The sequence below is a fragment of the Hordeum vulgare genome, chromosome 4H (genome assembly GCF_904849725.1).
Source record: "Hordeum vulgare subsp. vulgare chromosome 4H, MorexV3_pseudomolecules_assembly, whole genome shotgun sequence".
NCBI lineage: Eukaryota > Viridiplantae > Streptophyta > Magnoliopsida > Poales > Poaceae > Hordeum > Hordeum vulgare.
The window spans coordinates 30,458,759-30,472,244 of record NC_058521.1 but is presented as its reverse complement, the minus strand read 5'-3'; positions in this window follow the sequence as shown (position 1 = coordinate 30,472,244).

Below are 13,486 nucleotides of genomic sequence, written 5' to 3'. Positions count from 1 at the left end.
CGTCAAAAAGTGCCAGGAGCTCTCCAAGCAGCTCTTCTACGCCCGCGTCCCTAGGTCCATCCCCCACCTCCTTCTCCGTACCTCCCCACCGCACGCATCGTCATGCTCGTGTGATTGATATCCACCAAAACACGAGAAGATTTTGGTTTTTGCTTAGCCTCCTTGCATATAAGCTTTGGGCACCTGTTAATGCTACAAGTTTAAGTAATATGACGAGGGAGTAATTTCACGAGCTGTATGCAACTGCTTCCCTTGTTTTTTATACCGGGATGGAACTATAGTCATGATGCCAACATGTTCTTCTTTTTCTTTTGATGCAACAGTCAGCTGGATGAGGGAGATGGAATCAACACACATAGCACATCATCTTGTTCTTTCCTTACATAAAACCATTGATGATCAGGATATTGTGCACTGTCAATTTGGCTTTTTTGCAATCACTATTGCTAATACCTCCTTGGGTCCATTTTCTTTCTCTCGTAGACACATGTATGGGCATTTCACTTAGTAGTACTAAACGCTCTTCGTAAACAAATATAAGAGCATTTATATATCACTACTAAACTCTCTTATATTTCTTTACAGAGGGAGTAATTTCTTAAATATTTTAGATCTTGTATACTTCAGTTAAATGCATGTGTGACAGCAGTAGAGAAAAGCATCTCATGGACGGTTCATGATACACACACACACACACACACACACACACACACATATATATATATATATATATTTGCATTTAATTAAGCTATGTCTATTGTAGTTTCATCTTGAGCTTGTCCGTAGTATGATCTTCTAACTTTGAGTCTGCATGAGGAGGTGGAGAGTTTACACTATGAACTTGAACTTAGTAGTATTTACTACCTGGAACCTGATTTATGGAAGCAACCTAATTTGCCCCTAAAATGATCACTACTTGCATCCATGACTTGCTTATATGTTGTTCGCAGTCTACTCTGCTTGTTGTATTTTTTTCATATTTCATGTTATGCTTAATTTGCTTCTCATGTGTTGTCCCTTTCAGACTCAAGATGTGTTAGTATTCTAGAAGAGCAATACAATGGAGTCACACAGTCGTTATAAGATGTCACCTCTTCTTTTAGTGCTGAATAGGCTATGTTTTGTGTAATTCCATTTGCCCGGGCTGTGCAATTTTAGTTTGGAAAAGTTATTTGTGTAATTATACATTGGGGAATGAAAGTCGGTACAGTAGCTGGATGTGTTGTGCACATCACAGAAATAGTAACTTTATGTTCAGAATACTTCTGTAGTTCAAATTTCTCGTGTAAAAAGATCAAACGATAAAAAAATAGTTGGGTAAAAAACTAAACCAAATAATTTCTTCCCGAGGATGACAGTAAATTATGGACAAGAAATATCTTGTGGAAATAATGTATTGCATATAATCTGTGGCCCAACAAAATGCAAAAAAGTTTGATGGGCCAGATTTTTTGGGCTTGAAAAAATTTATATTGATTTTATTGCATGCCAACCCATGCCATGTCATATGTGACATGGGGTACATGTCATTATTTCTGCCATGTCATATGTTTGCCACGTGGATGGTGCCACATGAGCTTAGCCATGTTAGATCCTACGTGGATGAGGCACATGGTAATGACCAAAATTTTGGCCATGACCAAATGTTTTTGGTCATGAAAAGAGTGACCAAAAGTTTAGAAAAGTCAAGTTTGTTCGTTCTTGATGGCCAACTGTTGACCTCCTTATTTTGGTCATAAGAACGTTATAAATTGAAAGTAATGATGATTCAATGACCAAAAATAAGGATCATTGTCGACCATATTTCTTGTAGTGAACCCTCTTGCATGCGTTGGGTGCAAGAGTGTACTCTTTTGTGTATAGGCGTTAGAGACGGGTGATACGTCTCAAACGTATCTATAATTTTTGATGGTTTCACGCTGTTATCTTGTCAACTTTGCATGGGACTAATTTATTAATTCAGTGCCAAGTGCCAGTTCATGTTTCTTCTGTGTTTTTGACTCTTTTTAGATCTGATTTTGGAATGGAGTACAAACGGAATAAAATCCCCGAAATAAATTTTTCCAGAAAAGAAGATCGGGAGGCTTGAGGGCCAAGGCAGTGGGTTGATGACCCACAAGTATAGGGGATCAATCGTATTCCTTTCGATAAGTAAGAGTGTCGAACCCAACGAGGAGCAGAAGGCTCCAATAAATGGTTTTCAACAAGGTAATAACTAGAAGCACTGAAAGTAGCGGTAACAAGTGACTGTGTGGCGAGGTGAAACGTAGCAAGCGAAAAGTAACAAGTAACAAGTAGTAGCAATGGTGCAGCAAGTGGCCAAATCCATTTTGTAGCAAGGGACAAGCCTGAACAAAGTCTTATAGGAGGAAAAACGCTCCCGAGGACACACGGGAATTTCTGTCATGCTAGTTTCATCATGTTCATGTGATTCGCGTTCGTTACTTTGATAGTTTGATATGTGGGTGGACCGGTGCTTGGGTACTGCCCTTACTTGGACAAGCATCCCACTTATGATTAACCCCTCTTGCAAGCATCCGCAACTACGAAAGAAGAATTAAGACAACGTCTAACCATAGCATTAAACTAGTGGATCCAAATCAGCCCCTTACGAAGCAACGCATAGACTGGGGTTTAATCTTTTGTCACTCCAGCAACCCATCATCTACTTACTACTCCCCAATGCCTTCCTCTAGGCCCAAATATGGTGAAGTGTTATGTAGTCAACGTTCACATAACACCACTAGAGGAAAAACAACATACAGCATATCAAAATACCGAACGAACAACAAACTGACATGACTATTATTAGCATGACTTATCCCATGTCCTCAGGAACAAAAGTAACGACTCACAAAGCATAATCATAATCATGATCAGAGGTGTAATGAATAGCATCAAGGATCTGAACATAAACTCTTCCACCAAGTAATCCAACTAGCATCAACTACAAAGAGTAATCAACACTACTAGCAACCTTACAAGTACCAATCAGAGTCGCGAGAGGGAGATTGGTTACAAGAGATGAATTAGGGATTGGAGAGGAGATGGTGCTGATGAAGATGTTGATGAAGATGCCTCCCCTCCAACGAGAGGAGTGTTGGTGATGACGATGACGACGATTTCCCCCTCTGGGAGGGAAGTTTCCCCAGCAGGATCGTCCTGCCGGAGCTCTAGATTGGATCTGCTCAAGTTCTGCCTCGTGGAGGGTGCCCACAAGCCCTCTAGCCGCTACCAGGGGGTAGGTGGCGGCTACCAAGCTTGCGGCCACCTTGTGCACTCTCCGGACTGCTTTTTATTTTTCTAATTTTCCAAAAATTCCAAAACGGTGGAAATTACCTATTGGAAAAGTTTCGGAGTCCAATTACTTACCAATACAGATACCTCTTCGTTTTCAGGGTGTGAAACAGGCTGATAAGCATCCCTTATGTACACCTATGGAGTTATGACATTGATGATATTGGTCTCAACATTTATGGGAGTATCGGAGATATAATGCTTGATTCTTTGCGAATTTACCACTCTAGGAAAATTGCCATCCGTGTTATTGACTTTGATGGCACTGGAACGATATACTTCCTGGACAACATAGGGACCTTCCCATTTGGAGAGAAGCTTGCATGTGAAGAATCTTAAGCGAGAATTGTATAGCAGGACATAATTACCTACATTGAACTCTCATTTCTGTATTCGTTTATCGTGCCATCTCTTAACCTTTTCCTTGAACAGCTTGGCATTCTCATATGCCTGGGCCCTCCATTCATCTAATGAGGTGATATCAAACAACCGCTTCTCACCGACACGTTTGAAATCGAAGTTGATCTCTTTGATTGCCCAATAAGCTTTGTGTTCCAGCTCAAGAGGTAAATGACAGGCCTTACCGTAAACCATTTTATACAGCGACATGCCCATGGGATTCTTATAAGCAATCCTATAAGCCCATAGTGCATCGTCAAGTTTGCTAGACCAATTCTTTCGAGATCTATTGACGGTCTTTTGTAGGATCAATTTGATCTCCCTATTACTCAACTCCACTTGACCACTACACTGAGGATGATAAGGAGATGCAACTCTATGGTTGACATCATACTTAGCGAGCATCTTGCGGAAAACACCATGAATGAAGTGTGAACCGCCATCAGTCATCAGATATCTAGGGACTCCAAATCTTGGGAAAATGACTTCTTTAAGCATCTTAATAGAGGTGTGGTGATCAGCATTTTTAGTGGAGATAGCTTCTACCCACTTAGTGACGTAATCTACAACAACTAAGATGTGAGTGTACCCAATGGAACTCAGCAAGGGTCCCATATAATCAAAGCCCCAGACATCGAACGGTTCAATGACAAGTGAATAGTTCATAGGCATTTCCTGACGTTTACTGATATTCCCTATCCTTTGGCACTCGTCACAAGACAAGACAAACTTACGGGCATTGTTGGGGCATAGTTTATGCCTAAGTAATTTTGGTGATTGATGACAATACCGCAAAGGACTAACCGTGTGTATTAAGATTTCAGATAACACACGTCAACGGCACAAGACGACTCGCCCCCTCTTTCGTGGAACAGAAGCACGATGTTCTCTACGATTCTCTTTATTTGAGTCATAGGAAAGCCGTACTATTAAGAGGAGAACCGTAGTGGAAAGGTTTGGGTGGAATCAATCTTGCACGCGCCCACTTCACATATTTCCCCCCTTGCCGGCAACTTTGCAGTGGCTCCCGCCGTAGTGTTTCCTTCATCTTTGCAAAGGGTCGCCCACCGGTAGTACCGCTGGCCCTAGCGGTAGGACCGCTGGAGTGCTAGCAGTAGTACCGCTCCAGCCAGCGGTAGTACTGCTAGCTGGCAGTAGTACCGCCCCTGGTCAGCGGTAGTGCCGCTCCAGGAGCTTAGTACCGCCTGCCTAGCGGTTGTACGTGGACGGACCTTTTTGCGAAGACTTTCTTGGCGGTGGTAGTGCTTATGCACTACCAGGGGCCCAGCGGTAGTACCACTGCAGCCAGCGGTAGTACCGCTAGGCATGGGCTGTGAGTGGGAAAACGGTTGAATTTTCCCCCACTATATAAAGGGTTCTTCTAGCTGTGGAACCCTATCTCTTGCCCTCCCAAGCTCCATTGTTGCTCCCTAAGCTCAAAAGTGCCCGATCTCTCTCCCTAGCCAATCAAACTTGTTGATTCTTTAGGGATTGGTTGAGAAGGCCTAGATCCACACTTCCACCAAGAGAAAAGTTGATTCCCCCACCAATCCCTTGCGGATCTTGTTACTCTTGGGCGTTTGAGCATCCTAGACGGTTGAGGTCACCTCAAAGCCACATTCCATTGTGGTGAAGCTTCGTGGTCTTGTTGGGAGCCTCCAAGCTTTGTGTGGAGTTTGCCCCAACCTTGTTTGTAAAGGTTCGGTCGCCGCCTTCAAGGGCACCTATAGTGGAATCACGGTACCTTGCATCATGCGAGGGCATGAGGAGAATACGGTGGCCTTAGTGGCTTATTGGGGAGCATTGTGCCTCCACACCGCTCCAACGGAGACGTACTTCCTGTCAAAGGGAAGGAACTTCGGTAACACATCCTCATCTTCATTGGTTCCACTTGTGGTTATCTCTAACCTTTACTTTGTGTATGCTTATGTTGTTGTCTTTCCCTTACTTGTCTTAGTAGCTATCGTTGCTAGCTTCATTACGGTTCACCCCATTGTTGTCATATTTGTGAACCCGTATGTTGTTTACCCTATCTTGCTAAGATTAATTAAAAAGTGGTCGTTGCCTATTCACCCCCCTCTAGTCAACCATATCGATCCTTTCAATTGGTATCAGAGCCACGTCTCATGAGGAGACCATCTCTGAGCTTCAGGGACATAGTCGTGACTATGCCGATGAAATTGCCAAATTATCTAGTGCTCTAGAAGAGGAGCGCACTCTTCGTTTGGCTCTTGAGGAGTCATATAACGATGACTGCGCTAAAATGCAAAAGAAACTAGATCATGATGTTGTTCTTACTCGTATGCTTAAGTCTGAAAAGTATGCTCTTGGGGTTGGCCATGACAGACTCAAAGTGGAGTTTGACACACTTGACAAGGCCCACAAGGTCTTGAAAGGTGTTCATTTCTCTCTGAAAGAGTCTCATGATCAACTCCAAGCAAAGCTTACCAAGGAGATCTCTACTTGTCATCCCTTTGTGTTAATTGATAATGCTTGTGCAACTAATCCTTGTTGTGAGCATGTACATCTTGTGGAGGAAAATGCCAAGTTAAAGGAGAAACTTGAGAAGGGCCTTGTGGCATGCATACAAGGTGAGAAGAGCCTGAACGATCTCTTGAGCACTAAAAAAGGTGTTGTAGGGAAGGAGGGACTTGGACTTACCTCCAAGTCAAAAGGTAAAAGGAGAAACAGGAACAAACGATCTCCTACCCTCATGGACATCTTTGTCAAAGAGGGTGAGGGGACTTAGAAGGTGAACAGGAACAAGATGGACTATGGAAACCACAAGAAGGGCAACACCATTCCTACTAACACAGCCGACAAACTCAATTCTTCTTATGTCTTATGTCATGCTAGTGATGGCCATGTTTATGCCAGATTTGTTGGTTCCTACGATGAGTACATTGAATGGGCTATCTGGGTTCCTAAGACCCTTGTCTCTAACATGAAAGGACCCATTAAAAAATGGGTACCTAAAGCCAAGCCTTGATCTATTGCAGGAGTTTGCTTCCGGTGGGGTGTCATGGTTGCTCGATAGTGGAGCAACAAATCATATGACCGGAAGCAAGGACTTAGTGGTGGATGTGCATCCTTCTCCATCTATGCCCACCCATGTCCAATTCGCCGATGCATCCTCGTCAAAGGTATTGGGATTTGGTAAGGTGGTCGTCTCTCAAGATTTATCTATTGAGAAGGTCATGCTTGTTGAATCACTTGCCTACAATTTACTTTCGGTTCGTCAACTTGCAATTATGGGTTTTTCCACATTCTTTAATCTTGATACCGTGGTCCTCCTATGGAGCAAGACTCTTAAAGTAGCCTATGTTGGATATGTCGAAAATGGTCTTTATGTGGTGAACTTCTCAAAGCGACCCACTAAGACCGCGACGTGTTTAATGGCTTAAGTTGATGTGGGCTGGCTTTGGCATCGCCGTTTAGCTCATGTCAATATCAGATCTTTGCAAAGTCTTCTAACAGGGGACCATATCCGTGGACTAACAAATGTGAGTTTTGCTAAAGATCGTGTTTGCAGTGCCTGCATTGAAGGAAAGATTCATGAAACTGCTCATCATCCAACGACTCTCATCTACACTAAGAGGCCATTGGAGCTCCTCCATATGGATCTGTTTGGCCCTCCATCATTTGATAGTCTTGGAGGCAGAAAGTACTGCTTGGTGATTGTTGACGACTACTCAAGATACACCTGGGTATATTTCTTCAAAAGGAAGAGTGAAAGTCAACAAACTGTCATCAACTTTGCTAATGAAGCTCAACGTCAACATGAAGCAAAAATCTTGATGATTAGAAGTGACAACGGCACCGAGTTCAAGAACTACACCTTGGATGAGTTTCTAGGTGATGAGGGAATAAAACATCAATATTCAGCACCATATACCCCTCAACAAAATGGCGTGGCAGAAAGGAAGAACCGGACCTTGATAGACGCTGCAAGAACAATGTTGGCAGAATTCAAATCTCCATATAACTCTTGGGCAGAGGCCATCAACACAGCATGCCATGCGTCCAATCGGCTCTATATCCGCAAAGGCTTGAACAAGACTCCTTATGACATTCTAACTGGAAACAAACCCAATCTCAAGTACTTCCGGGTATTCGGTTGTAAGTGTTTCATTCTCAAGAAAGGTGCACGTTTAGCTAAATTTGATTCTAGAGCTCATGAGGGCATCTTTGTTGGTTATGCTACAAACTCTCATGCTTACCGTCTCCTCAACAAGTCCACTGGACTCATTGAGGAGACGTGTAACGTGGAGTTTGATGAAAATAATGGCTCCCAAGTGGAGCAAAGTGGTCTTTGTGATATAGGTGATGAAATTCCTCCCCAAGCCATAAGAAGAATGGGGATTGGTCAAATACTCCCCATTGAGGAACCCCTTGTGGCCGAAGGAGAAGGGCAATGCTCTACTCAAGTGGATCCATCACCTCCACAAGCCACACACGCTTCTGATGAACAAAGAGAAGACTCTCAACAAAATGAACAAGCTCAAGGTCAAGATAAATTGCCCAACAACGATGATGTGTCTCATGATATTCAAGCACTCACCCAAGACTTCGAACCGGCTCATGATCAAGATCAAGTGCAACCACGAGATCCAGACCAAGTAGAAGCACAAGATCAAGATCAAGAGCAACCACAAATACAAGATCAAACTAGTGAACCTGCTCAAGTCGAAAGTCAAGATGATCAGGATACTGTCTCACAATGCCCTTCTGCAGCACCAACAGCCGATGTGCCAAGGGAGGCTCAAGACGCAAGGGCAAGCAAAGTAAACAAGTCGATGCTCCCCCGCTATCCAATGAAGAACTCTTGGAGCGTCGAGCAACCAAGATTGCGAACAAGCTGAGAGTCAAGTCACATCTTATGAAGAATGTACTTGGCAGTTTAAAAAGGGGAGTATCCACCCGTCAACAGATTTGGAATTATTGTGAGCATCATGCGTTTGTTTCGTATTGTGAACCTCAACAGGTACAAGAAGCGCTCTATGATGAGGATTGGCTTATGGCCATGCATGAAGAACTTAACAACTTCGAGCGCAACCAAGTGTGGGATTTAGTGCCAAGGCCAACGGAGGAACATAATGTCATCGGGACCAAATGGATATTCAAGAACAAGCAAGATGCCAATGGGATTGTGATTCGAAACAAGGCAAGATTGGTGGCTCAGGGCTACTCCCAAGTCGAGGGTATTGACTACGGTGAAACCTTTGCCCCTGTTGCTCGTCTAGAATCTATTCGCATGTTGCTTGCATTTGCTTCTCATCATAACTTCAAATTGCAACAAATGGATGTGAAAAGTGCCTTTCTTAATGGTCCGTTAAATGAGTTTGTCTATGTCAAACAACCCCCGGGATTCGAACATCCCAAGCTCCCCAATCATGTGTACAAACTTAATAAGGCACTCTATGGTCTTAAACAAGCCCCACGTGCGTGGTATGAGTATCTTACTGAGTTGTTACAAGATCGTGGGTTTGAAATTGCGAAGATAGATCCCACTCTTTTTACTAAGAGGGTTAAAGGGGATTTGTTCATATGCCAACTGTATGTGGATGATATTATCTTTGGCTCTCCTAACATTTCCTTCAATGAAGAATTTGCTGCACTAATGACTGAGAAATTTGAGATGTCCATGATGGAGAGTTGAAGTTCTTCCTCGGGTTCGAGATTAAACAATGCCTAGAAGGGACCTTCATCAAACAAGCCAAGTACACTCAAGACATGCTCAAACGGGTCGAGCTTGAAGATGTCAAACCGGTCAAGTTACCCATGCCAACAAGATGCAAGCTTGACAGTGATCCCAATGGTAAAGCAGTGGATCAAAAGGTATATCGCTCCATGATTGGATCCCTCCTCTACCTTTGTGCATCTAGACCGGATATTATGCTGAGTGTAGGGATATGTGCACGGTTTCAATCCGCACCAAAAGGAAGTCATTATATGGCTGTTAAGCGAATCTTTCGATATTTGGCTCATACCCCAAACTTTGGCCTTTGGTATCCCAAAGGAGCAAACTTCAATCTAGTTGGCTATTCTGACTCAGATTGGGCAGCAGATTGTGTGGAGATGAAGTAAACTTCGGGAGGATGCCAATTCCTTGGTCGCTCACTGGTAAGTTGGTCTTCAAAGAAGGAGAATTGCGTCTCTCTATCACCCACCGAAGCTGAGTATGTGGCAGCTGCAAGTTGTTGTGCACAATTGCTATGGATGAGGCAAACTTTAAAGGATTACGGTGTCACTTGTGACAAAGTGCCTCTTCTACGTGACAATCAAAGTGCTATCAAGATTTCCCTCAACCCAGTGCAACATAGCAAAACCAAGCATATTGATATTCGCCATCACTTCATCCGTGAACATATCAAGCTAGGTGATATTGAAGTTCACTTCATCCGCACTGAAGAGCAACTTGCAGATATTTTCACTAAGCCCCTAGATGAAGCAAGGTTCCGGGAGTTAAGGCATGAGCTAAATATCATTGATTCAAGTAATCTGGATTGAAGCTAGGCACGTTGCACCTCACTATGCATTCTATCTTGCTCTAGATGTAGGCATGGACATAGGGGGAGTGTTGTTCTCTCAATGAACTTTTCCTCCCCCCATTATGCATAAATCGATCTAGTCTTTCACTTTAGCCATTGTCAAATGGCACTTGTGCTTCAACGACGAGCATTGGTCATGAACCCAAGGATAATTCTTCGCGGTGTCATACCTTTGTCTCAAACATAGGTGGCCTCGGCCACCGCCCCCACCTTTCTCTCATATAGAAGGAAGGATATAAAATGACAAGTCAGTATATCTTGCTGGTGCTATCTTCTTTTGCACTTACTTGTCATTTGCCCACGTTCTTCTCTTATCCTAGGACCCGTGGTGACATTTGCAGCGGTACTACCGCCAGGGGTAGCGGTAATACCGCCAGGGGTAGCGGTACTACCGCCAGGACCCCAGCGGTACTACCGCCAGGATCCCAATCTACCACGACCTAACTAGGACATTTTTAGGGCTATCTCAGGGGGAGCGGTACTACCGCCAGGGGGAGCGGTACTACCGCCAGGACCCCAACGGTACTATCGCTGGCCCGTACCCCTTGGGCTATATAAAGGAGGGGGAGCCCATTTTTTCTGCCTCTTTCTTCTTCCTCGCGGATCCTCCCTCCCCAACCTCGAACTCCCCCGATTTCGATCTCTATTCGTGGAGCCCCTTCTCTCCGTTGAGTTGGAGGGTTTGCTGCACTTCTCCTTCCTCCTCCAAATGCCATGGATCCCGGTAAAGCTCCTCTCCTTCTTCTCTTGATTGTTGTTCTTGTTCTAGGGTTAGGAGCATTGGTGGTTTGGATCCATGTCTTTGATATTGTGCCTTGTTCTTGGATGGCATGAAGGAGATGTTCAAGGGGAGTGTAGGTCCTATGAATCTGTGCTTTTATTTTGACATGCCCTAGGATTTACATGTTTTAGATCAAGCACTTGGACTATGTTTGGATTAGATCTAAAACTTGCTCTCTCTTGACTAGGCATGTGCTTATTTAGATGGTACTTGTGATCCTCATGTGATTAGGCTATGGTGGAGTTCTTAGTGTTCATACACAACCCATGGCCCTTGTCAAATCCATGTAGCCATCTCTATGGGTTCTATTCATATTTCATATCTGAAAAATCAAACCCCAGCGGTACTACCGCCAGGGTAGCGGTACTACCGCTAGGACCCCTGCGGTACTACCGCCAGGGGTAGCGGTACTACCGCCAGGACCCCGGCGGTACTACCGCCAGGACCCCAGCTCTACTACCGCCAGGGGTAGCGGTACTACCGTCAGGAGGATTCTCTGTGTATTCTTTTCATGTGCTTGGCAATGTGTGTTTACTTTTCTGCCTTCTCTTGTTCATTGCCTTGACTCTTTTTGTCGCTCTTTTTCGGTGTGTGTTTTGTGTCACAGGTGGTGCTCACCGCTCGAACCCCCCACGGGACACGCAGTCAAAGCATTATCGCAACCTAGAGGCTCCAGAGGGCTCCGCCACTTCAGGTCTGCAACCCAAAAAGTAGGCCTTCAAGAAGACCGCTCACAAGGACAAGGGGCTCAACGTTCGCACCATGCCCCTAAGGATTTTCTGCGGTTCCGCACCCAAAACCACTATCTCCAAGAGCGGGCTGTGATCAAGAATGTCGAGCATGTGTGGACAAGGGATCACTGCAGGATCTACCGTGATATCATCAACCATTTCAAGAAGAACTTTGTCCCCATTCAGTGGATTGACCTGGCTCACCTTCAGCGGAACATGGACTACTTTGGTGATGCTCTTTCTCTGATTGACAAACTGGGCATCAAGGAGATCATCTCTTTCAAGACAGACTTTGACCCCAACGTTGTTGCCCAGTTCTGTGTCATGGTTCACTTCTCTCCTGATGACGAGCGCTCCATGGTGTGGATGACTGGGACTCAGAAGATGACCGGTTCCTGGCGTGAATTCATGGCATTCCAGGGAGCTAAAACTCCACTTGGGTCGCGTCCTCATGCTGCAGCTCCCACTGATAGGCCTTCGCCAAGGACAGATTGCAGCTACTCTATGTGAAGAAGGGTGTGCTCCCCAGGCATCTGGACATCATGCATCGGATCTTCCGCAACACCCTCTTTCCTCGCATTGGCAACTTCGACGAGGTACATGGCTCTCTGGGTGAGATGCTACTGCTCTGTGAGGAGGCTATGACTAAGGAGTCTGCCCCTCTTGATATTTCTGATGTGATGTTCACTGAGCTCTGGAACTGCATCATGATGCGCAAGGTTCCCATCTACGGGCCCTACTTGTTTGCTTATATCCGTCAGAAGTGGCAAGACACCTATCCGCAGGAGGAGTTATACATTCATGCTGACTACATTGTGCACGATCCTGTCAAGCTTCGCGTCAAGGACAAATGGGCCAACCCATCAACTTCTGCTCAGCACATGGACACTGACACGGAGACTGCTGCTGACAGAGGGACCGCCTCTCAGTCCCGCTCTTCTGCCAGGCCATCTTGGGCCATGAAGCTACATGATAAGATGAAGACTCTCTTCTATACGCAGGCTAAGGGCCAGTATCAGACACACGTGGCTCAGAAGGAGAACCGCTAGAGGCACAAGCGTGTACTGAGGACACTTGATGTGGACATCTCCAGCGGATCACAGGACGACATCACTCTAGAGGCTGCTTGGATGCGGGCTCAAGGTTACCAGTGGTCTAGCGCTGAGGAGGAAGAGGACAATGAAGAGGAGCAGGACGATTCGAAGGCTACGGACGAGTCTGGCGATGCTGAGGATGAGGAGTAACCACCTGTGGCGTTAGATGTGCCCCTTTTTGGTGTCTTGTGCCAAAGGGGGAGAGAGTCTAGGAGCTGGATTTGCTTTGAGAGTTGAACTTTGCTTAGCTTTGCTTATCTTTCGTGTTTTTCTTCGAACTTGGTTTGCTTCTATTTTGCTATCTTTCGTGAGACATGAACTTATGTGAGATTTATTTCCATCATATGCAGTGAATCATATGCTCTTTCTTATCATATATCTCTATCTTTTTGTTCTCATATTATTCTCTGTGCAAATCCGGTATTGTCATCAATCCATCAAAAAGGGGGAGATTGTTGGGGCATAGTTTATGCCTAAGTAATTTTGGTGATTGATGATAGTACCGCAAAGGACTAACCGTGTGTATACAGATTTCAGATAACACACGTCAACGGCACAAGACAACTCACCCCCTCTTTCATGGAACAGAAGCATGGTGTTCTCTACGGTTCTCTTTATTTGAGTCATAGGAAA